Below are 25,050 nucleotides of genomic sequence, written 5' to 3' on the forward strand. Positions count from 1 at the left end.
AAACGAGTCGAAAATCTTTAAAATAAAGGGTGATACTACCATTTTTTTTGTTAGAGGGATATTATATTTACCATGTTCACTAAATGGTAAGGCTAGTTTCACACACTGCGTTTTTTTAACGCTGTGTTTTTGTGCGTTTTTTGCAGCAAAAACCACACTAAAACGCACCCGCGTCGAAAAAACCCGGCAAAAAACGCACGCATTTTGCTGCGTTTTGTTGCGTTTTTGCTCACTGCATCTTTACGCGTTTTTTATCAGTGAACAAAAAAAAGGTCTGATGTCATTTCCTTCTTCAATGTGTTCTTCATTCTCCAATAGTGTATGCAGAAGAGCAGACAGATGCAGAACTACAAGGCTCAGCATACTCCATCTAATAGTGTATGCAGAAGAGCAGACAGCAGATGCAGAACTACAAGGCTCAGCATGCTCCATCCAGGACTGTATGCTTCAGTGAGAGTCAGGGGGAGCAGACCTACAAGGCTCAGCATCCTCCATCCAATAGTGTATGCAGGAGAGCAGACAGAAGCTGTTGAACTACAAGGCTCAGCATCCTCCTTCCAGGACTGTATGCAGGATTTCTTTGCCCCCCACAAAAAAAAAAAATGACGTGGGCTTCGCACAATTTTTGAGTCCAGCCGGGTACAACTAGGCAGCTGGGGATTGGAATTCATAGTGCAGGTTGCCCATGCTTTCTGGGCACCCCCGCTGTGAATTGCAGTCCGCAGCCACCCCAGAAAATGGCGCTTTCATAGAAGCGCCATCTTCTGGCGCTGTATCCAACTCTTCCAGCTGCCCTGATGCCGGGTGGCTCGCTGGGTAATAATGGGGTTAGGGCTAGCTGTATAGCTGGCCCTAAGCCCGAAATTCATGGTGTCACGCTAATATTACACATGGCCACCATGAATTTCTATTAATGATAAAAAAAAAACACAAAACACACCGAAAAATATTTTTATTAGAAATAAAACACAACACAATTAGTGACTCCATCTTTATTTAAATAAAGAACCCCCCTCCGCAGTAATCCTGGGTCAAGTGTCCCGCGCTGTCCAATCCGGATCCAATATCATCTGATCGGTTTGCTGGAAGGCAAAGCGATCAGATGATGTGTCAGGTTCTAGGGGCTGAAGCACATCACACATCAGCTGATTGTATAAAAGCCGGTTATACAATCAGCTGATGCATCGGTGCAAAAAAAAAAAAAATACTCACTTATGTGCTGATTACCGGCAGATCCTGGAGCGATGGGGAGGGAGTTACTGGCAGCTCCAGGAGCAATGGGGAGGGAGTTTGATCCCGTCCGATCGCTGCAGCAGCTGCCGGTAATCAGGGATGAAGTCTCCTGACGCATCCGCTGATAACCGGCTGGGCGCCGGCGTCTGACAGAGACTTACGATCATCTGATGCGTCAGGTGACTGCATCAGGTGATCCATCGCCAGGTCCTGCATCCTGCAGGCATATGTACCCGGGGAGACTGCCCACACCCGGAGCGGCGGTACCAGTAGGAGGATCTGGGAACGTGCATGGCACCAGGAGTCTGCAGACAGGTGAGTATAACTTTTTTTTTTTCTACTGTTCACTTTTGTTTTCGCAGCCGCCTTCACCAACCGCCCAAACATGGCACCACACGGCAGCATACATGCACAGGACGGGAGGTGTAAGCGGCGGTGACGGTACCGGGAGGATTCACGCTTCTGCGTTTACTGACAGAAGGAATCCTCTTCCTGTACACGTCACTTTACTACCCACCTCCTGCGTTTATAGCTGCGTTTTTGGTCTTAGAAACGCACCAAAACGCAGCTATTTGCGTTTCTCATTGCGTCTTTCAACATCCCTTTGCACTCAATGGATGAAAAGCGCAGTGAAAAACGCGGGAATAATTGACATGCACCACAAAAACGCAGCTGAAAAAAAAAAACTGTGCAGACAGCAAAAATGAAAACTCATAGACTTTGCTGGGGAAGCTCAGATGCTCATGAGATGCTCATGTTCTGCCTCACAAGAATAAGCTTTTTTAATCATCATTCTGATAAGATAATGCACCTCAACAGGCCCCCAGGGAGAACAGCGCCTCCTGGCCGCCATGTTCCCACCTCTAAACAGAACAGAAAATCTACACCGCCCATCAGACTTCAAAAACGACTGGAAAAACGTCATGACGTGTGTCGCAAGAGCGACCACAAACGGCATAAACCGCATCGCAGCAGTGATCCCGCTAGCGGTTTGTATATAACAGCCCTGAGTACTCTACTGCGATCTGCAATCCAGAACCTTATCGCTGGAAGAAGAGAAAGTCACCGCCCAGTAATAACGTACTTACGATTACCAATAGGAGCGGAGGGGGCGCGGTGAAGGCAACGTAGATGCACGCCTATATGTTGTTAATCGTACAATGTGACAGGTCTCAGTGACCAACGATGAGTTGTTTATGGATCTCAGGATCGTTGTTGCATTGTTGGAAGGTTTGACTGTGTGACATCTCACCAGCGACCTCTTTAACAACTTACCAGCGATCCCTATCAAGTTGAGTTGTTGGTTGGGATCGCTGGTAAGTTGTTTAGTGTGACGGGACCTTTAAGAGTCAGGTCTAAAGAAGGTGTTGGGTTAAGTTTACTTTGATTATATTGACAATATGGTCATAGGAAAGAAATCTTGCTTGACTTACTGATAGAGAAAGGTGTGATCTCATATCAGCATGAAGAAAATGATAAAAGCGTTATATCCTTGGGCATAATGAGATGTGGTCTACTAGATATTTTTTACTGTTCAATTTGTGGTTTGCAACAGAATGCAACCAGGGAATTAATCTGTATATATATTTTTTCTTTTTCATCAACTTTTTCTATATTTTGATTTCACTAAACATTCATGAGCTAAGTTACATTTTTTCAAAGGTAATACCCTGCACTCTGAACATAATTTGAACCATAATGCGGATTTCAAGTTTAACGTTCATGTAGCCATCGAGCCTTGTAGCCTTTTCTGATGGTTCTCCAATGTCTTTTGGAAATAAGTTTTTCTGCTTGTGGTTGAATGTGGGAATGGACTTTTGATTTGCAGTAAGACGTTTTGGGCAGAGCATATTCAGAAACATAGACAGGTCTGGTCAGAGCTTCCTGAAAAGAATAAAGGAAATCGCCAATGTCCTGGAAACGTCAAGTAATTTACATTTTAGTTTTAATTGTGAAACAAATTTAGACCCAAAGATTAGAAAATGAAGGGTTCACCCATTTTTAAATCGGTTGATCCATTTTATGTGTAAAAATAAAGGTTTACTTTTTTCAGAAGTTAGTCAAAGTGAACCTCAAGAGACAAGATTTTTTACATGTGCATTGAATGTTTGATGGCTGCAAGTCCAATGTTTTAACCAGTGGGCCACCTCTGATCACAGTAGACTGCTTATTTCATAGACTTTTTCTGGGAACTGCAATTTTTAGGCAGAGTCTTGGAAGTAAGAGGGGTCTTCAATCTGCTTAGTAAGCTGTGGGGAAGCTTCCTTGCCAACAAACTGCCTTACAGAAAGTCACCGGTTCCTGAAACTCTGTTTAACCCTCAACGGGATTACTGATTTCTGGAACATGGCCAAACAGCAGTTGGGCAGAAAGGTCATTGGAGCTCACACACCTCTGTCTGCCCTACGGGATATGCCCTTTATGTCTTTCTTTTCATTGACCTAAGATTACATAGTTCTTGATCTTGAAGTCAAACCCATTCCAAAAAGTTTCCTTTGGTATAACTGTGTCAAAACAATATCAAAACTGAAATAAACAGAACTGGATGTTTCCAAGGAGATTGACAATATCCATGTTCCCCTAAAAAGCTCTGATGAAACCTGTCTCAATTGCTGAATATGCTGTACCTCAAACGTCTATCAGCCATTAAAAGTCCATTCCCACATTTGAAAGCAAGCATATAAACTGTGGGTCTGAAAAGATATTAGAGAACCATCGGCGAAGGCAAGTATTTCCATGGCCACATGGATGTTAGACTTGAAATCCTCACATTGATTCAAAACATGTTCAGAATGTAGGGTTTTACCTTTGAAATGATGGAACATATTTGATTAAATTTTACTGAAATTATAGTATAGAAAAAGAAAATAAAATACTCAAATTAATTCCCTGGTTACATTCTTTGTGAAAAAAACTTCAACAGTAAAATACATCTAGTAGACCAAATCTCTGTGTTTCCCAGGATATGAAGCTTTTATCGGCTTCTTTATATTTACCTGAGATTACACCTTATACTTTCAGTAAGTCAAGCAGTTTTTCTGCCCTGTGACCATGAGATAGAGATTCAAGAGAACTTAACCCAAAACCTTGTTTTATGTCCTGCTCTAGAATGATCTTTGTAAAACATCTGATTTATTGTTGTTCAGGTTGGCTGTGATGGCCGAGTGGTTAAGGTGTTGGCCTCAAAATCCAATGGGATCTCCCCACGCAGGTTCAAATCCTGTTCAAAACGCTGTCTTTTACACCCACACATATGAAGGAGAAAATTAATTTCCTTTAGAGATAAATCTCTATAATACTATGGTTGAGATTTGAGCAAAAAGAAGCAAGAAACTTGGGAATTTAACTGTTTAGTTCATTTTTTACACTTTTTTTATTTTAATAAAACTTTATTTGGGTCTTCAATTTACTTAAAAAGCTTTAAAGTATGCTTTTATTGGCAAATAGTTAAAAAAGAGAAAGAGACAGGTCTGATCTGAGGTTTCTTGGAACATGGAAAGAAGTAGTCGGCGTCATGAGAAATATAGACCTTCACTTATTTCATATATCTTACTATTTTTGAGTCTAACAAGAAAGACATTTGTTTTGTAGATGGCAGTTATTCATTTGCACAATGATTTTAGACTTTACTCAACCATAGATTTATAGGGATTTCCTTCTGAAGGAAGTTAAACATCTCTGTTTACTATTTATAAAATACATCGCTGTGAACAGGATTATAACCTGTTCAGGGAAAACCCCATTGAATATCAAGTGCAACGCCTTAACCTCTCGGCCACCACAGCCAATCTGTACAGCAAGTTATCAGATGTTTTTGCAAAATTCACTTAAGAGTCAGGTCTAAAGAAGGTGTTGGGTTAAGTTTACTTTGATTATATTGACAATATGGTCATAGGAAAGAAATCTTGCTTGACTTACTGATAGAGAAAGGTGTGATCTCATATCAGCATGAAGAAAATGATAAAAGCGTTATATCCTTGGGCATAATGAGATGTGGTCTACTAGATATTTTTTACTGTTCAATTTGTGGTTTGCAACAGAATGCAACCAGGGAATTAATCTGTATATATATTTTTTCTTTTTCATCAACTTTTTCTATATTTTGATTTCACTAAACATTCATGAGCTAAGTTCCATTTTTTCAAAGGTAAAACCCTGCACTCTGAACATAATTTGAACCATAATGCGGATTTCAAGTTTAACGTTCATGTAGCCATCGAGCCTTGTAGCCTTTTCTGATGGTTCTCCAATGTCTTTTGGAAATAAGTTTTTCTGCTTGTGGTTGAATGTGGGAATGGACTTTTGATTTGCAGATAGACGTTTTGGGCAGAGCATATTCAGAAACATAGACAGGTCTGGTCAGAGCTTCCTGAGAAGAATAAAGGAAATCGCCAATGTCCTGGAAACGTCAAGTAATTTACATTTTAGTTTTAATTGTGAAACAAATTTAGACCCAAAGATTAGAAAATGAAGGGTTCACCCATTTTTAAATCGGTTGATCCATTTTATGTGTAAAAAAAAAGGTTTACTTTTTTTCAGAAGTTAGTCAAAGTGAACCTCAAGAGACAAGATTTTTTACATGTGCATTGAATGTTTGATGGCTGCAAGTCCAATGTTTTAACCAGTGGGCCACCTCTGATCACAGTAGACTGCTTATTTCATAGACTTTTTCTGGGAATTGCAATTTTTAGGCAGAGTCTTGGAAGTAAGAGGGGTCTTCAATCTGCTTAGTAAGCTGTGGGGAAGCTTCCTTGCCAACAAACTGCCTTACAGAAAGTCACCGGTTCCTGAAACTCTGTTTAACCCTCAACGGGATTACTGATTTCTGGAACATGGCCAAACAGCAGTTGGGCAGAAAGGTCATTGGAGCTCACACACCTCTGTCTGCCCTACGGGATATGCCCTTTATGTCTTTCTTTTCATTGACCTAAGATTACATAGTTCTTGATCTTGAAGTCAAACCCATTCCAAAAAGTTTCCTTTGGTATAACTGTGTCAAAACAATATCAAAACTGAAATAAACAGAACTGGATGTTTCCAAGGAGATTGACAATATCCATGTTCCCCTAAAAAGCTCTGATGAAACCTGTCTCGATTGCTGAATATGCTGTACCTCAAACGTCTATCAGCCATTAAAAGTCCATTCCCACATTTGAAAGCAAGCATATAAACTGTGGGTCTGAAAATATATTAGAGAACCATCGGCGAAGGCAAGTATTTCCATGGCCACATGGATGTTAGACTTGAAATCCTCACATTGATTCAAAACATGTTCAGAATGTAGGGTTTTACCTTTGAAATGATGGAACATATTTGATTAAATTTTACTGAAATTATAGTATAGAAAAAGAAAATAAAATACTCAAATTAATTCCCTGGTTACATTCTTTGTAAAAAAACTTCAACAGTAAAATACATCTAGTAGACCAAATCTCTGTGTTTCCCAGGATATGAAGCTTTTATCGGCTTCTTTATATTGACCTGAGATTACACCTTATACTTTCAGTAAGTCAAGCAGTTTTTCTGCCCTGTGGCCATGAGATAGAGATTCAAGAGAACTTAACCAAAAACCTTGTTTTATGTCCTGCTCTATAATGATCTTTGTAAAACATCTGATTTATTGTTGTTCAGGTTGGCTGTGATGGCCGAGTGGTTAAGGCGTTGGACTCGAAATCCAATGGGATCTCCCCACGCAGGTTCAAATCCTGTTCACAGCGCTGTCTTTTACACCCACACATATGAAGGAGAAAATTAATTTCCTTTAGAGATATATCTCTATAATACTATGGTTGAGATTTGAGCAAAAAGAAGCAAGAAACATGGGAATTTAACTGTTTAGTTCATTTTTTACACTTTTTTTATTTTAATAAAACTTTATTTGGGTCTTCAATTTACTTAAAAAGCTTTAAAGTATGCTTTTATTGGCAAATAGTTAAAAAAGAGAAAGAGACAGGTCTGATCTGAGGTTTCTTGGAACATGGAAAGAAGTAGTCGGCGTCATGAGAAATATAGACCTTCACTTATTTCATATATCTTACTATTTTTGAGTCTAACAAGAAAGACATTTGTATTGTACATGGCAGTTATTCATTTTCACAATGATTTTAGACTTTTCTCAACCATAGATTTATAGGGATTTCCTTCTGAAGGAAGTTAAACATCTCTGTTTACTATTTATAAAATACATCGCTGTGAACAGGATTATAACCTGTTCAGGGAAAACCCCATTGAATATCAAGTGCAACGCCTTAACCTCTCGGCCACCACAGCCAATCTGTACAGCAAGTTATCAGATGTTTTTGCAAAATTCACTTAAGAGTCAGGTCTAAAGAAGGTGTTGGGTTAAGTTTACTTTGATTATATTGACAATAAGGTCATAGGAAAGAAATCTTGCTTGACTTACTGATAGAGAAAGGTGTGATCTCATATCAGCATGAAGAAAATGATAAAAGCGTTATATCCTTGGGCATAATGAGATGTGGTCTACTAGATATTTTTTACTGTTCAATTTGTGGTTTGCAACAGAATGCAACCAGGGAATTAATCTGTATATATATTTTTTCTTTTTCATCAACTTTTTCTATATTTTGATTTCACTAAACATTCATGAGCCAAGTCCCATTTTTTCAAAGGTAAAACCCTGCACTCTGAACATAATTTGTACCATAATGCGGATTTCAATTTTAACGTTCATGTAGCCATCGAGCTTTGTAGCCTTTTCTGATGGTTCTCCAATGTCTTTTGGAAATAAGTTTTTCTGCTTGTGGTTGAATGTGGGAATGGACTTTTGATTTGCAGATAGACGTTTTGGGCAGAGTATATTCAGAAACATAGACAGGTCTGGTCAGAGCTTCCTGAGAAGAATAAAGGAAATCGCCAATGTCCTGGAAACGTCAAGTAATTTACATTTTAGTTTTAATTGTGAAACAAATTTAGACCCAAAGATTAGAAAAGGAAGGGTTCACCCATTTTTCAATCGGTTGATCCATTTTATGTGTAAAAATAAAGGTTTACTTTTTTTCAGAAGTTAGTCAAAGTGAACCTCAAGAGATAAGATTTTAACATGGGCGTTGAAAGTTTGATGGCTGCAAGTCCAATGTTTTAACCAGTGGGCCACCTCTGATCACAGTAGACTGCTTATTTCATAGACGTTTTCTGGGAACTGCAATTTATAGGCAGAGTCTTGGAAGTAAGAGGGGTCTTCAATCTGCTTAGTTAGCTGTGGGGAAGCTTCCTTGCCAACAAACTGCCATACAGAAAGTCACCAGTTCCTGAAACTCTGTTTAACCCTCAACAGGATTACTGATTTCTGGAACATGGCTAACCAGCAGTTGGGCAGAAAGGTCATTGGAGCTCACACACCTCTGTCTGCCCTACGGGATATGCCCTTTATGTCTTTCTTTCCATTGACCTAAGATTACATAGTTCTTGATCATGAAGTCAAACCCATTCCAAAAAGTTTCCTTTGGTATAACTGTGTCAAAACAATATCAAAACTGAAATAAACAGAACTGGATGTTTCCAAGGAGATTGACAATATCCATGTTCCCCTAAAAAGCTCTGATGAAACCTGTCTCGATTGCTGAATATGCTGTACCTCAAATGTCTATCAGCCATTAAAAGTCCATTCCCACATTTGAAAGCAAACATATAAACTGTGAGTCTGAAAAGATATTAGAGAACCATCGGCGAAGGCAAGTATTTTCATGGCCACATGGATGTTAGACTTGAAATCCTCACATTGATTCAAAACATGTTCAGAATGTAGGGTTTTACCTTTGAAATAATGGAACATATTTGATTAAATTTTACTGAAATTATAGTATAGAAAAAGAAAATAAAATACTCAAATTAATTCCCTGGTTACATTCTTTGTGAAAAAAAACTTCAACAGTAAAATACATCTAGTAGACCAAATCTCTGTGTGTCCCAGGAAATGAAGCTTTTATCGGCTTCTTTATATTGACCTGAGATTACACCTTATACTTTCAGTAAGTCAAGCAGTTTTTCTGCCCTGTGACCATGAGATAGAGATTCAAGTGAACTTAACCCAAAACCTTGTTTTATGTCCTGCTCTAGAATGATCTTTGTAAAACATCTGATTAATTGCTATTCAGGTTGGCTGTGATGGCCGAGTGGTTAAGGCGTTGGACTCGAAATCCAATGGGGTCTCCCCACACAGGTTCAAATCCTGTTCACAGCGCTGTCTTTTACACCCACACATATGAAGGAGAAAATTAATTTCCTTTAGAGATAAATCTCTATAATACTATGGTTGAGATTTGAGCAAAAAGAAGTAAGAAACTTGGGAATTTAACTGTTTAGTTCATTTTTTACACTTTTTTTATTTTAATAAAACTATATTTGGGTCTTCAATTTACTTAAAAAGCTGTAAAGTATGCTTTTATTGGCAAATAGTTAAAAAAGAGACAGAGACAGGTCTGATCTGAGGTTTCTTTGAACATGGCAAGAAGTAGTCGGCGTCATGAGAAATATAGACCTTCACTTATTTCATATATCTTACTATTTTTGAGTCTAACAAGAAAGACATTTGTATTGTAGATGGCAGTTATTCATTTTCACAATGATTTTAGACTTTTCTCAACCATAGATTTATAGGGATTTCCTTCTGAAGGAAGTTAAACATCTCTGTTTAATATTTATAAAATACATCGCTGTGAACAGGATTATAACCTGTGCAGGGAAAACCCCATTGGATATCAAGTTCAACGCCTTAACCACTTGGCCACCACAGCCAATCTGTACAGCAAGTTATCAGATGTTTTTGCAAAATTCACTTAAGAGTCAGGTCTAAAAGAAGGTGTTGGGTTAAGTTTACTTTGATTATATTGACAATATGGTCATAGGAAAGAAATCTTGCTTGACTTACTGATAGAGAAAGGTGTGATCTCATATCAGCATGAAGAAAATGATAAAAGCGATATATCCCTGGGCATAATGAGATGTGGTCTACTAGATATTTTTTACTGTTCAATTTGTGGTTTACAACAGGATGCAACCAGGGAATTAATCTGTATATATTTTTTTTCTTTTTCATCAACTTTTTCTATATTTTGATTTCACTAAACATTTATGAGCTAAGTCCCATTTTTTCAAAGGTAAAACCCTGCACTCTGAACATAATTTGAACCATAATGCGGATTTCAAGTTTAACGTTCATGTAGCCATCGAGCCTTGTAGCCTTTTCTGATGGTTCTCCAATGTCTTTTGGAAATAAGTTTTTCTGCTTGTGGTTGAATGTGGGAATGGACTTTTGATTTGCAGATAGACGTTTTGGGCAGAGCATATTCAGAAACATAGACAGATCTAATCAGAGCTTCCTGAGAAGAATAAAGGAAATCGCCAATGTCCTGGAAACGTCAAGTAATTTACATTTTAGTTTTAATTGTGAAACAAATTTAGTTCCAAAAATTAGAAAATGAAGGGTTCACCCATTTTTAAATCGGTTGATCCATTTTATGTGTAAAAATAAAGGTTTACTTTTTTTCAGAAGTTAGTCAAAGTGAACCTCAAGAGACAAGATTTTAACATGTGCGTTGAAAGTTTGATGGCTGCAAGTCCAATGTTTTAACCAGTGGGCCACCTCTGATCACAGTAGACTGTTTATTTCATAGACTTTTTCTGGGAACTGCAATTTATAGGCAGAGTCTTGGAAGTAAGAGGGGTCTTCAACCTGCTTAGTAAGCTGTGGGGAAGCTTCCTTGCCAACAAACTGCCTTACAGAAAGTCACCGGTTCCTGAAACTCTGTTTAACCCTCAACGGGATTACTGATTTCTGGAATATGACCAAACAGCAGTTGGGCAGAAAGGTCATTGGAGCTCACACACCTCTGTCTGCCCTACGGGATATGCCCTTTATGTCTTTCTTTTCATTGACCTAAGATTACATAGTTCTTGATCGTGAAGTCAAACCCATTCCAAAAAGTTTCCTTTGGAATAACTGTGTCAAAACAATATCAAAACTGAAATAAACAGAACTGGATGTTTCTAAGGAGATTGACAATATCCATGTTCCCCTAAAAAGCTCTGATGAAACCTGTCTCGATTGCAGAATATGCTGTACCTCAAACGTTTATCAGCCATTAAAAGTCCATTCCAAGATTTGAAAGCAAGCATATAAACTGTGGGTCTGAAAATATATTAGAGAACCATCGGAGAAGGCAAGTATTTCCATGGCCACATGGAGGTTAGACTTGAAATCCTCACATTGATTCAAAACATGTTCAGAATGTAGGGTTTTACCTTTGAAATGATGGAACATATTTGATTAAATTTAATGACATTATAGTATAGAAAAAGAAAATAAAATACTCAAATTAATTCCCTGGTTACATTCTTTGTGAAAAAAAACTTCAACAGTAAAATACATCTAGTAGACCAAATCTCTGTGTGTCCCAGGATATGAAGCTTTTATCGGCTTCTTTATATTGACCTGAGATTACACGTTATACTTTTAGTAAGTCAAGCAGTTTTTCTGCCCTGTGACCATGAGATAGAGATTCAAGAGAACTTAACCCAAAACCTTTTTTTATGGCCTGCTCTAGAATGATCTTTGTAAAACATCTGATTTATTGCTGTTCAGGTTGGCTGTGATGGCCGAGTGGTTAAGGCATTGGACTTGAAATACAATGGGGTCTCCCCACACAGGTTCAAATCCTGTTCACAGCGCTGTGTTTTACACCCACACATATGAAGGAGAAAATTAATTTCCTTTAGAGATAAATATCTATATTACTTGGTTGAGATTTGAGCAAAAAGAAGCAAGAACTTGGGATTGTAACTGTTTAGTTCATTTTTTACACTTTTTTTTATTTTAATAAAACTTTATTTGGGTCTTCAATTTACTTAAAAAGCTGTAAAGTATGCTTTTATTGGCAAATAGTTAAAAAAGAGACAGAGACAGGTCTGATCTGAGGTTTCTTGGAACATGGAAAGAAGTAGTCGGTGTCATGAGAAATATAGACCTTCACTTATTTTATATATCTTACTATTTTTGAGTCTAACAAGAAAGACATTTGTATTGTAGATGGCAGTTATTCATTTTCACAATGATTTTAGACTTTTCTCAACCATAGATTTAAAGAAATTTCCTTCTGAAGGAAGTTAAACATCTCTGTTTAATATTTATAAAATACATCGCTGTGAACAGGATTATAACCTGTGCAGGGAAAACCCCATTGGATATCAAGTCTAACGCCTTAACCACTCGGCCACCACAGCCAATCTGTACAGCAAGTTATCAGATGTTTTTGCAAAATTCACTTAAGAGTCAGGTCTATAAGAAGGTGTTGGGTTAAGTTTACTTTGATTATATTGACAATATGGTCATAGGAAAGAAATCTTGCTTGACTTACTGATAGAGAAAGGTGTGATCTCATATCAGCATGAAGAAAATGATAAAAGCGTGATATCCTTGGGCATAATGAGATGTGGTCTACTAGATATTTTTTACTGTTCAATTTGTGGTTTGCAACAGAATGCAACCAGGGAATTAATCTGTATATTTTTTTTTTCTTTTTCATCAACTTTTTCTATATTTTGATTTCACTAAACATTCATGAGCTAAGTCCCATTTTTTCAAAGGTAAAACCCTGCACTCTGAACATAATTTGAACCATAATGCGGATTTCAAGTTTAACATTCATGTAGCCATCGAGCTTTGTAGCCTTTTCTGATGGTTCTCCAATGTCTTTTGGAAATAAGTTTTTCTGCTTGTGGTTGAATGTGGTAATGGACTTTTGATTTGCAGATAGACGTTTTGGGCAGAGCATATTCAGAAACATAGACAGGTCTGATCAAAGCTTCCTGAGAAGAATAAAGGAAATCGCCAATGTCCTGGAAACGTCAAGTAATTTACATTTTAGTTTTAATTTTGAAACAAATTTAGTTCCAAAGATTAGAAAATGAGGGGTTCACCCATTTTTAAATCGGTTGATCCATTTTATGTGTAAAAATAAAGGTTTACTTTTTTTCAGAAGTTAGTCAAAGTGAACCTCAAGAGACAAGATTTTAACATGTGCGTTGAAAGTTTGATGGCTGCAAGTCCAATGTTTTAACCAGTGGGCCACCTCTGATCACAGTAGACTGCTTACTTCATAGACTTTTTCTGGGAACTGCAATTTATAGGCAGAGTCTTGGAAGTAAGAGGGGTCTTCAATCTTCTTAGTAAGCTGTGGGGAAGCTTCCTTGCCAACAAACTGCCTTACAGAAAGTCACTGGTTCCTGAAACTCTGTTTAACCCTCAACGGGATTACTGATTTCTGGAATATGGCCAAACAGCAGTTGGGCAGAAAGGTCATTGGAGTTCACACACCTCTGTCTGCCCTACGGGATATGCCCTTTATGTCTTTCTTTCCATTGACCTAAGATTACATAGTTCTTGATCTTGAAGTCAAACCCATTCCAAAAAGTTTCCTTTGGTATAACTGTGTCAAAACAATATCAAAACTGAAATAAACAGAACTGGATGTTTCCAAGGAGATTGACAATATCCATGTTCCCCTAAAAAGCTCTGATGAAACCTGTCTTGATTGCTGAATATGCTGTACCTCAAATGTCTATCAGCCATTAAAAGTCCATTCCCACATTTGAAAGCAAGCATATAAACTGTGGGTCTGAAAAGATATTAGAGAACCATTGGCGAAGGCAAGTATTTCCATGGCCACATGGATGTTAGACTTGAAATCCTCACATTGATTCAAAACATGTTCAGAATGTAGGGTTTTACCTTTGAAATAATGGAACATATTTGATTAAATTTTACTGAAATTATAGTATAGAAAAAGAAAATAAAATACTCAAATTAATTCCCTGGTTACATTCTTTGTGAAAAAAACTTCAACAGTAACATACATCTAGTAGACCAAATCTCTGTGTGTCCCAGGATATGAAGCTTTTATCGGCTTCTTTATATTGACCTGAGATTACACCTTATACTTTCAGTAAGTCAAGCAGTTTTTCTGCCCTGTGACCATGAGATAGAGATTCAAGAAAACTTAACCCAAAACCTTGTTTTATGTCCTGCTCTAGAATGATCTTTGTAAAACATCTGATTAAGTGCTGTTTAGGTTGGCTGTGATGGCCGAGTGGTTAAGGCGTTGGACTTGAAATCCAATGGGGTCTCCCCACACAGGTTCAAATCCTGTTCACAGCGCTGTCTTTTACACCCACACATATGAAGGAGAAAATTAATTTCCTTTAGAGATAAATCTCTATAATACTATGGTTGAGATTTGAGCAAAAAGAAGTAAGAAACTTGGGAATTTAACTGTTTAGTTCATTTTTTACACTTTTTTTTATTTTAATAAAACTATATTTGGGTCTTCAATTTACTTAAAAAGCTGTAAAGTATGCTTTTATTGGCAAATAGTTAAAAAAGAGACAGAGACAGGTCTGATCTGAGGTTTCTTTGAACATGGCAAGAAGTAGTCGGCGTCATGAGAAATATAGACCTTCACTTATTTCATATATCTTACTATTTTTGAGTCTAACAAGAAAGACATTTGTATTGTAGATGGCAGTTATTCATTCTTTTTCACAATGATTTTAGACTTTTCTCAACCATAGATTTATAGGGATTTCCTTCTGAAGGAAGTTAAACATCTCTGTTTAATATTTATAAAATACATCGCTTTGAACAGGATTATAACCTGTGCAGGGAAAACCCCATTGGATATCAAGTCCAACGCCTTAACCACTCGGCCACCACAGCCAATCTGTACAGCAAGTTATCAGATGTTTTTGCAAAATTCACTTAAGAGTCAGGTCTAAAAGAAGGTGTTGGGTTAAGTTTACTTTGATAATATTGACAATATGGTCATAGGAAAGAAATCTTGCTTGACTTACTGATAGAGAAAGGTGTGATCTCATATCAGCATGAAGAAAATGATAAAAGCGTTATATCCTTGGGCATAATGAGATGTGGTCTACTAGATATTTTTTACTGTTCAATTTGTGGTTTGCAACAGAATGCAACCAGGGAATTAATCTGTATATATTTTTTTTCTTTTTCATCAACTTTTTCTATATTTTGATTTCACTAAACATTCATGAGCTAAGTCCCATTTTTTCAAAGGTAAAACCCTGCACTCTGAACATAATTTGAACCATAATGCGGATTTCAAGTTTAACGTTCATGTAGCCATCGAGCCTTGTAGCCTTTTCTGATGGTTCTCCAATGTCTTTTGGAAATAAGTTTTTCTGCTTGTGGTTGAATGTGGTAATGGACTTTTGATTTGCAGATAGACGTTTTGGGCAGAGCATATTCAGAAACATAGACAGGTCTGATCAGAGCTTCCTGAGAAGAATAAAGGAAATCGCCAATGTCCTGGAAACGTCAAGTAATTTACATTTTAGTTTTAATTGTGAAACAAATTTAGTTCCAAAGATTAGAAAATGAAGGGTTCACCCATTTTTAAATCGGTTGATCCATTTTATGTGTAAAAATAAAGGTTTACTTTTTTTCAGAAGTTAGTCAAAGTGAACCTCAAGAGACAAGATTTTAACATGTGCGTTGAAAGTTTGATAGCTGCAGGTCAAATGTTTTAACCAGTGGGCCACCTCTGATCACAGTAGACTGCTTATTTCATAGACGTTTTCTGGGAACTGCAATTTATAGGCAGAGTCTTGGAAGTAAGAGGGGTCTTCAATCTTCTTAGTAAGCTGTGGGGAAGCTTCCTTGCCAACAAACTGCCTTACAGAAAGTCACCGGTTCCTGAAACTCTGTTTAACCCTCAACGGGATTACTGATTTCTGGAACATGGCCAAACAGCAGTTGGGCAGAAAGGTCATTGGAGCTCACACACCTCTGTCTGCCCTACGGGATATGCCCTTTATGTCTTTCTTTTCATTGACCTAAGATTACATAGTTCTTGATCTTGAAGTCAAACCCATTCCAAAAAGTTTCCTTTGGTATAACTGTGTCAAAACAATATCAAAACTGAAATAAACAGAACTGGATGTTTCCAAGGAGATTGACAATATCCATGTTCCCCTAAAAAGCTCTGATGAAACCTGTCTCGATTGCAGAATATGCTGTACCTCAAATGTCTATCAGCCATTAAAAGTCCATTCCCACATTTGAAAGCAAGCATATAAACTGTGGGTCTGAAAAGATATTAGCGAACCATCGGCGAAGGCAAGTATTTCCATGGCCACATGGAGGTTAGACTTGAAATCCTCACATTGATTAAAAACATGTTCAGAATGTAGGGTTTTACCTTTGAAATGATGGAACATATTTGATTAAATTTTACTGAAATTATAGTATAGAAAATGAAAATAAAATACTCAAATTAATTCCCTGGTTACATTCTTTGTGAAAAAAAACTTCAACAGTAAAATACATCTAGTAGACCAAATCTCTGTGTGTCCCAGGATATGAAGCTTTTATCGGCTTCTTTATTTTGACCTGAGATTACACCTTATACTTTCAGTAAGTCAAGCAGTTTTTCTGCCCTGTGACCATGAGATAGAGATTCAAGAGAACTTAACCCAAAACCTTGTTTGATATCCTGCTCTAGAATGATCTTTGTAAAACATCTGATTTATTGTTGTTCAGGTTGGCTGTGATGGCCGAGTGGTTAAGGCGTTGGACTCGAAATCCAATGGGGTATCCCCACACAGGTTCAAATCCTGTTCACAGCGCTGTCTTTTACACCCACACATATGAAGGAGAAAATTAATTTCCTTTAGAGATAAATCTCTATAATACTTGGTTGAGATTTGAGCAAAAAGAAGCAAGAACTTGGGAATTTAACTGTTTAGTTCATTTTTTACACTTTTTTTATTTTAATAAAACTTTATTTGGGTCTTCAATTTACCTAAAAAGCTGTAAAGTATGCTTTTATTGGCAAATAGTTAAAAAAGAGACAGAGACAGGTCTGATCTGAGGTTTCTTGGAACATGGAAAGAAGTAGTCGGCGTCATGAGAAATATAGACCTTCACTTATTTCATATATCTTACTATTTTTGAGTCTAAGAAGAAAGACATTTATATTGTAGATGGCAGTTATTCATTTTCACAGTGATTTTAGACTTTTCTCAACCATAGATTTATAGGGATTTCCTTCTGAAGGAAGTTAACCGCATAACGACGGCCGTACGACTTAAAGCGGCGGAAAAACAGGGCACTTATTCTGTTCCGCCGCTTTAAAGCGGCGGCCCGAAAAAACCCTGTAGCGCCCCCCAGCGACCGAAAATCTCGGGGGTTTCAGCTACCGGGGGTAGCTGAGACCCCCCAGATTATGAATCGGGGTGGTTTTTTTGGACCCCGATCATGTGATCGGCGGTATACACTGTATACCGACGAACACATGAAAAAAAAAGAAATGGCCGGTAAAACTGATTTCTTTTTCATCTGACATGATCAAACATGTCAGATGAGAAAGAAATCTAAACCCCTAGTGCCCCCAAAGCCCTCGGTACCGGAGAGTCCCCCACCACCCCTACCCCCCCTCCGGAGCACTCAAAATGGCGCCGAAGCGCACAGAAAACTGCCGTCGGCGCCGTCTCTGCATTCATTTCCCTCCGATCTGAAATGATCAAACATTTCAGATCGGAGGGAAATGTCCTCCCCCTGACCCCTCCTCCGGTCCACCGGAGCCCTCTCGTCACCGGAGCCCCCTCCGGTTCTCCAGAGCCACCACCCCCCTCCCCCCTCCGGAGCGTGGAAGATGGCGGCGCACAGCGCGCGGCCGCATTCATTCTGCTCTTTCTGCCGCATGTGACACGTCACATGCGACAGAAAGGTGTCCCCAGGTCCCGCTAGGTCACTCCCCGTCACCCCTCCCCCCAGCCCCCGGTCATACGTTACCTGTCTGCTGGTGATCCGTCACGCGATCACGCCGCCTCCTTCTTCAATGCTGGCGGTGCATGCGCAGACAGCGGCTGTCAGCTGGATCCCTGCAAGCAGGGACCCTGACGTCGCTGCTGCACAGGCTCCACTGTGGACCGGGGGAGGGTGAGTGCGGTAATCTGCAGTCACACTCCTCACATGGAGAGACTGCTGTTCCAGAAAATGGGGGGTACGTTCTGTGAGCATGCCCCTCATATTCTGGAATGAGGTTACTGCAGGTCACTCTGCCCTAGGTTGGACCGGGGCAGTGTGAGTGCAGTATTCTCAGATTACTGCACCCACACTGCTCATGGAGAGCTTGCTCTTCCAGAAAATGGGGGATACGTTCCCTGAACGTGCCCCCCATATTCTAGAAGATCCAGAGTCGGCGTGGGACCTCCAAAATGGATTACAGCGACCGGAATTTCTTTATTTTCAATAAAGTGGTAAAAGAGGAATGTTTCGGGGAGTTTTTTTTTCAAATACATTTTTTTTTTGTCTTTATTTTTTTCTATTACTTGACTGGGTTAGTAATGTCGGGTATCTGTTCAGATGCCGTGACATCACTAACCCCAGGGCTTGATGCTAGGTGACATTACAGCTGGTATCAACCCCATATATTACCCCGTCTGCCACCGCACCAGGTCGCGGGATGAGCTGGGGCGAAGCGCCAGGATTGGCGCATCTAATGGATGTGCCACTTCTGGGGCGGCTGCGGCCTGCTATTTTTAGGCTGGGAAGAGTCCAATAACCATGGCTCTTCCCACCCTGAGAATACCAGACCCCAGCTGTCCGCTTCACCTTGGCTGGTGATCTAATTTGGGGGGGGACCCCACGTTTTTTTTTTTTTTTAAAAAAACGCCTGGGGAGGCCTCCAATTGATCACCAGACAAGGTGAAGCTGTCAGCTGTGGTTTGCAGGCTGCAGCTGTCTGCTTTACCCTAGCTGGCTATCAAAAATAGGGGGGACCCCACGTCGTTTATTTTAATTATTAATTTTTTGGGGGGCTAAATACAAGGCTAGGCACCCTTTAGTGCCACATGAAAGGCACTAAAGGGCGCCAGCTTAGAATATGCAGGGGGTGGGATGTTATATATGTTTGACATCTATCCATTCATCCATTGTAGCATTTTAGGCTGTGTGCCCACAATCAGGGTTTGCAGCGTTTTGGGGGCAGAGTATTTTCCCTGCATCCATAACGCTGCATTGTGCAGTAGAAGCACAGTGGAAGGATTTTTAGAAATCCCGTGCCCACTGTGCTTCTCTTCTCCGCAGCATAAACCGACCTGTGGTGCAGCTTCCCGAGCCTCAGCATGTCAATTTATGCTGCGGAGACAAGAGTGTTCTCTGCAGGTAGCATAGAGCTCCACAGCGGCCTGAACCCAAATCGTGGGCATGGGCAGCTGCGTTCTCCCGTGGACAACACTCACATCTCTGCAGGAAGGCTGACACTGTGTACTGGACGCCGTGTCGCTGGATCATGGCCACATAGCCTAACAGTGAGACATTTGTTGCTACAGCAACATTTTTGTGAAGTACCTGTGGATTCAAAATGCTTACTATACTCCTGAATAAAATCCAGTTTCCAAAATGGAGTCACTTGTGGGGGGTTTCTGCTGTATAGGTACCCAAGGGACCCTGCAAATGTGACATGGTGCCCGCAATTTATTTTAACTTTTCCAGAATTCAAATGGTGCTCCCTCCATTCCAAGCCCTCCCATTTATCCAAACAGAGGTTTTTGGCCACATGTGGGGTATCCCTGTGCTCATAAGACATTGGATAACAACCTGTGGGGTCCACGGTTTGTTGTTGTCTCTTGAAAAAGTGAGAAATTTGATGCTAAAGCTACATTTTTGTGAAAAAAATGAAAATTTTCAATATGGCAACCTAAGCTTATCAAATTCTGTGAAGTACTCGTGGATTCAAACTGCTCAATATACACCTAGATAAAAGCCTTGAGGTGTCTTGTTTCCAGAATGGAGTCACTTGTGGGGGACCGCCACTGTTTAGGCACCTCAGGGGCTCTCCAAATGCAACCTGGCGTCCGCTATTGATTCCAGCCAATTTTGCAGTCAAATGGCGCTCCTTCCCTTCCGAGCCCTGCCATGCGCCCAAACAGTTGATTTCCACCACATATAAGGTATCGACAAACTCAGGAGAAATTGCACAATAAATGTTATGCTGAATTTTTTCCTTTTACTCTACCTAGTTTAAATAACAATTTTGTGGTAAAATGTTTTTTTTTTTTTTTTCATGGCTCAACGTTATAAACTTCTGTGAAGCACCTGGGGGTTCAGGGTACTCACCAAACATCTAGATAAATTCCTTGAGGGGCCTAGTTTCCAAAATGGGGTCACTTGTGTGGGGTTTATGCTGTTTAGGTACCTTAGGGGACCTCCAAATGTGACATGGTGCCTGCAATCTTTTTCAGCCAAATTTCCTTCCCAAAATTCAAATATTGCTCCTTTCGTTCCAAGCCCTCCCATTTGTCCAAACAAAGGTTTCAGACCACATGTAAGGTATCACCGCGCTCATAAAAAAGTGGTTAACAAACCTTGAGGTCAAATTTTTGGAATTACCTCTTGAAAAAGTGAGAAAATTGATGCTAAAGCAACATTTTTGAGAAAATTATTAAAATTTTCAATATGACAACGTAACGTTAACAAAATCTGTGAAGTACCTGTGGATCTAAAATGCTCACTATACTCCTAGATAGAAGCCTTTAGGGGTCTAGTTTCCAAAATGGTGTCACTTGTGAGGGATTTCTTCTGTTTAGTACCTTAGCGGACCTGTAAATGCAACATGGTGCCCGCAATCTATTTCAGCCAAATTTGCTTTCCAAAATTCAAATATTGCTCCTTCTGTTCCGAGCTCTCCCATTTGTCCAAACAGAGGTTTCTGACCACATGTGGGGTATCGGCGCACTCATAAGAAAGTGGGGAACAAGTTTTGGGGTCCATTTTGTTGTGTTATTTCTTCTAAAAGGGAATAAATTTGGGTTAGAGCAACATTTTTAGGTAAAATTTAATTTTTGCTTTTTTTCATTCCACATTGCTTTTGTTCATGTGAAGCACCTGAAGGGTTAATAAACTTCTTGAATGTGGTTTTGAGTACTTTGGGGGGTGCAGTTTTTAGAATGGTGTCACTTTTGGGTATTTTCTGTCATCTAGGCTTATTGAAGTCACTTCAAATGTGATGTGGTCCCTAAAAAACTGGTTTTGTAAATTTTGATGTAAAAATGAGAAATTGCTGATAAACTTTGAACCCCTCTAACTTCCTAACAAAAAAAAAATTTTGTTTCCAAAATTGTGCTGATGTAAAGTAGACATGTGGGAAATGTTATTTATTAACTATTTTGTGTCACAGAAATCTCTGGTTTAACGGTATAAAAATTCAAAAGTTGAAAATTGCTACATTTTCAAAATTTTTGCCAATATTCAATTTTTTTCATAAATAAACGCAAAAAATATTGTCCTAAATTTGGTACTAACATGAAGTCCAATATGTGATGAAAAAACAATCTCAGAATCACCGGGATCCGTTGAAGCGTTCCAGAGTTATAACCACATGAAGTGACACTGGTCAGAATTGCAAAATTTGGTTTGGTTAAGGTGAAAATTAGCTCCGTCACTAAAGGGTTAAACATCTCTGTTTAATATTTATAAAATACATCGCTGTGAACAGGATTATAACCTGTGCAGTGAAAACTCCATTGGATATGAAGTCCAACGCCTTAACCACTCGGCCACCACAGCCAATCTGTACAGCAAGTTATCAGATGTTTTTGCAAAATTCACTTAAGAGTCAGGTCTAAAAGAAGGTGTTGGGTTAAGTTTACTTTGATTATATTGACAATATGGTCATAGGAAAGAAATCTTGCTTGACTTACTGATAGAGAAAGGTGTGATCTCATATCAGCATGAAGAAAATGATAAAAGCGTTATATCCTTGGGCATAATGAGATGTGGTCTACTAGATATTTTTTACTGTTCAATTTGTGGTTTGCAACAGAATGCAACCAGGGAATTAATCTGTGTATATTTTTTTTCTTTTTCATCAACTTTTTCTAGATTTTGATTTCACTAAACATTCATGAGCCAAGTCCCATTTTTTCAAAGGTAAAACCCTGCACTCTGAACATAATTTGAACCATAATGCGGATTTCAAGTTTAACGTTCATGTAGCCATCAAGCCTTGTAGCCTTTTCTGATGGTTCTCCAATGTCTTTTGGAAATAAGTTTTTCTGCTTGTGGTTGAATGTGGTAATGGACTTTTGATTTGCAGATAGACGTTTTGGGCAGAGCATATTCAGAAACATAGACAGGTCTGATCAGAGCTTCCTGAGAAGAATAAAGGAAATCGCAAATGTCCTGGAAACGTCAAGTAATTTACATTTTAGTTTTAATTGTGAAACAAATTTAGTTCCAAAGATTAGAAAATGAAGGGTTCACCCATTTTTAAATCGGTTGATCCATTTTATGTGTAAAAATAAAGGTTTACTTTTTTTCAGAAGTTAGTCAAAGTGAACCTCAAGAGACAAGATTTTAACATGTGCGTTGAAAGTTTGATGGCTGCAAGTCCAATGTTTTAACCAGTGGGCCACCTCTGATCACAGTAGACTGCTTATTTCATAGACTTTTTCTGGGAACTGCAATTTATAGGCAGAGTCTTGGAAGTAAGAGGGGTCTTCAATCTGCTTAGTAAGCTGTGGGGAAGCTTCCTTGCCAACAAACTGCCTTACAGAAAGTCACAGGTTCCTGAAACTCTATTTAACCCTCAACGGGATTACTGATTTCTGGAACATGGCCACACAGCAGTTGGGCAGAAAGGTCATTGGAGCTCACACACCTCTGTCTGCCCTACGGGATATGCCCTTTATGTCTTTTCTTTCATTGACCTAAGATTACATAGTTCTTGATCTTGAAGTCAAACCCATTCCAAAAATTTTCCTATGGTATAACTGTGTCAAAACAATATCAAAACTGAAATAAACAGAACTGGATGTTTCCAAGGAGATTGACAATATCCATGTTCCCCTAAAAAGCTCTGATGAAACCTGTCTCGATTGCTGAATATGCTGTACCTCAAAAGTCTATCAGCCTTTAAAAGTCCATTCCCACATTTGAAAGCAAGCATATAAACTGTGGGTCTGAAAAGATATTAGAGAACCATCGGCGAAGGCAAGTATTTCCATGGCCACATGGATGTTAGACTTGAAATCCTCACATTGATTCAAAACATGTTCAGAATGTAGGGTTTTACCTTTGAAATGATGGAACATATTTGATTAAATTTTACTGAAATTATAGTATAGAAAAAGAAAATAAAATACTCAAATTAATTCCCTGGTTACATTCTTTGTGAAAAAAAACTTCAACAGTAAAATACATCTAGTAGACCAAATCTCTGTGTGTCCCAGGATATGAAGCTTTTATCGGCTTCTTTATATTGACCTGAGATTACACCTCATACTTTCAGTAAGATCAAGCAGTTTTTCTGCCCTGTGACCATGAGATAGAGATTCAAGAGAACTTAACCCAAAACCATGTTTTATGTCCTGCTCTAGAATGATCTTTGTAAAACATCTGATTTATTGCTGTTCAGGTTGGCTGTGATGGCCGAGTGGTTAAGGCGTTGGACTCGAAATCCAATGGGGTCTCCCCACACAGGTTCAAATCCTGTTCACAGCGCTGTCTTTTACACCCACACATATGAAGGAGAAAATTAATTTCCTTTAGAGATAAATCTCTATAATACTATGGTTGAGATTTGAGCAAAAAGAAGCAAGAAACTTGGGAATTTAACTGTTTAGTTCATTTTTTACACTTTTTTTTATTTTAATAAAACTTTATTTGGGTCTTCAATTTACTTAAAAAGCTGTAAAGTATGCTTTTATTGGCAAATAGTTAAAAAAGAGACAGAGACAGGTCTGATCTGAGGTTACTTGGAACATGGAAAGAAGTAGTCGGCGTCATGAGAAATATAGACCTTCACTTATTTCATATATCTTACTATTTTTGAGTCTAACAAGAAAGACATTTGTATTGTAGATGGCAGTTATTCATTTTCACAATGATTTTAGACTTTTCTCAACCATAGATTTATAGGGATTTCCTTCTGAAGGAAGATAAACATCTCTGTTTAATATTTATAAAATACATCGCTGTGAACAGGATTATAACCTGTGCAGGGAAAACCCCATTGGATATTAAGTCCAACGCCTTAACCACTCGGCCACCACAGCCAATCTGTACAGCAAGTTATCAGATGTTTTTTGCAAAATTCACTTAAGAGTAAGGTCTAAAAGAAGGTATTGGGTTAAGTTTACTTTGATTATATTGACAATATGGTCATAGGAAAGAAAGTTTGCTTGACTTACTGATAGAGAAAGGTGTGATCTCATATCAGCATGAAGAAAATGATAAAAGCGTTATATCCTTGGGCATAATGAGATGTGGTTCACTAGATATTTTTTACTGTTCAATTTGTGGTTTGCAACAGAATGCAACCAGGGAATTAATCTGTATATATTTTTTTTCTTTTTCATCAACTTTTTCTATATTTTGATTTCATTAAACATTCATGAGCTAAGTCCCATTTTTTCAAAGGTAAAATCCTGCCCTCTGGACATAATTTGAACCATAATGCGGATTTCAAGTTTAACGTTCATGTAGCCATCGAGCCTTGTAGCCTTTTCTGATGGTTCTTCAATGTCTTTTGGAAATACGTTTTTCTGCTTGTGGTTGAATGTGGGAATGGACTTTTGATTTGCAGATAGACGTTTTGGGCAGAGCATATTCAGAAGCATAGACAGGTCTGATCAGATCTTCCTGAGAAGAATAAAGGAAATCGCCAATGTCCTGGAAACGTCAAGTAATTTACATTTTAGTTTTAATTGTGAAACAAATTTAGTTCCAAAGATTAGAAAATGAAGGGTTCACCCATTTTTAAATCGGTTGAT

The 25,050-nt window shown here is 38.6% G+C and overlaps 10 non-coding genes across 10 annotated transcripts; 7 read left to right on the forward strand and 3 right to left on the reverse strand.

Moving 5' to 3' along the window:
- The first annotated feature begins 4,383 nt into the window (after positions 1-4,383).
- TRNAL-CAA (transfer RNA leucine (anticodon CAA)) lies at positions 4,384-4,465 on the forward strand. The gene has a single exon. It is a non-coding gene; the product is annotated as a tRNA-Leu (tRNA).
- Positions 4,466-6,868: 2,403 nt separating this feature from the next.
- Positions 6,869-6,950, forward strand: TRNAS-CGA (transfer RNA serine (anticodon CGA)). The gene has a single exon. It is a non-coding gene; the product is annotated as a tRNA-Ser (tRNA).
- Positions 6,951-9,354: 2,404 nt separating this feature from the next.
- Positions 9,355-9,436, forward strand: TRNAS-CGA (transfer RNA serine (anticodon CGA)). Its single transcript has one exon. It is a non-coding gene; the product is annotated as a tRNA-Ser (tRNA).
- A 2,404-nt stretch (positions 9,437-11,840) lies between these two features.
- TRNAS-UGA (transfer RNA serine (anticodon UGA)) lies at positions 11,841-11,922 on the forward strand. The gene has a single exon. It is a non-coding gene; the product is annotated as a tRNA-Ser (tRNA).
- A 469-nt stretch (positions 11,923-12,391) lies between these two features.
- Positions 12,392-12,474, reverse strand: TRNAS-UGA (transfer RNA serine (anticodon UGA)). Its single transcript has one exon. It is a non-coding gene; the product is annotated as a tRNA-Ser (tRNA).
- Positions 12,475-14,325: 1,851 nt separating this feature from the next.
- On the forward strand, positions 14,326-14,407 carry TRNAS-UGA (transfer RNA serine (anticodon UGA)). Its single transcript has one exon. It is a non-coding gene; the product is annotated as a tRNA-Ser (tRNA).
- Positions 14,408-14,882: 475 nt separating this feature from the next.
- TRNAS-UGA (transfer RNA serine (anticodon UGA)) lies at positions 14,883-14,965 on the reverse strand. Its single transcript has one exon. It is a non-coding gene; the product is annotated as a tRNA-Ser (tRNA).
- A 1,852-nt stretch (positions 14,966-16,817) lies between these two features.
- TRNAS-CGA (transfer RNA serine (anticodon CGA)) lies at positions 16,818-16,899 on the forward strand. The gene has a single exon. It is a non-coding gene; the product is annotated as a tRNA-Ser (tRNA).
- Positions 16,900-23,697: 6,798 nt separating this feature from the next.
- On the forward strand, positions 23,698-23,779 carry TRNAS-CGA (transfer RNA serine (anticodon CGA)). The gene has a single exon. It is a non-coding gene; the product is annotated as a tRNA-Ser (tRNA).
- A 471-nt stretch (positions 23,780-24,250) lies between these two features.
- TRNAL-UAA (transfer RNA leucine (anticodon UAA)) lies at positions 24,251-24,333 on the reverse strand. The gene has a single exon. It is a non-coding gene; the product is annotated as a tRNA-Leu (tRNA).
- Positions 24,334-25,050: the final 717 nt, after the last annotated feature.

This window comes from Anomaloglossus baeobatrachus, chromosome 4 (assembly GCF_048569485.1).
Source record: "Anomaloglossus baeobatrachus isolate aAnoBae1 chromosome 4, aAnoBae1.hap1, whole genome shotgun sequence".
In the NCBI taxonomy this organism is placed as follows: Eukaryota; Metazoa; Chordata; class Amphibia; order Anura; family Aromobatidae; genus Anomaloglossus; species Anomaloglossus baeobatrachus.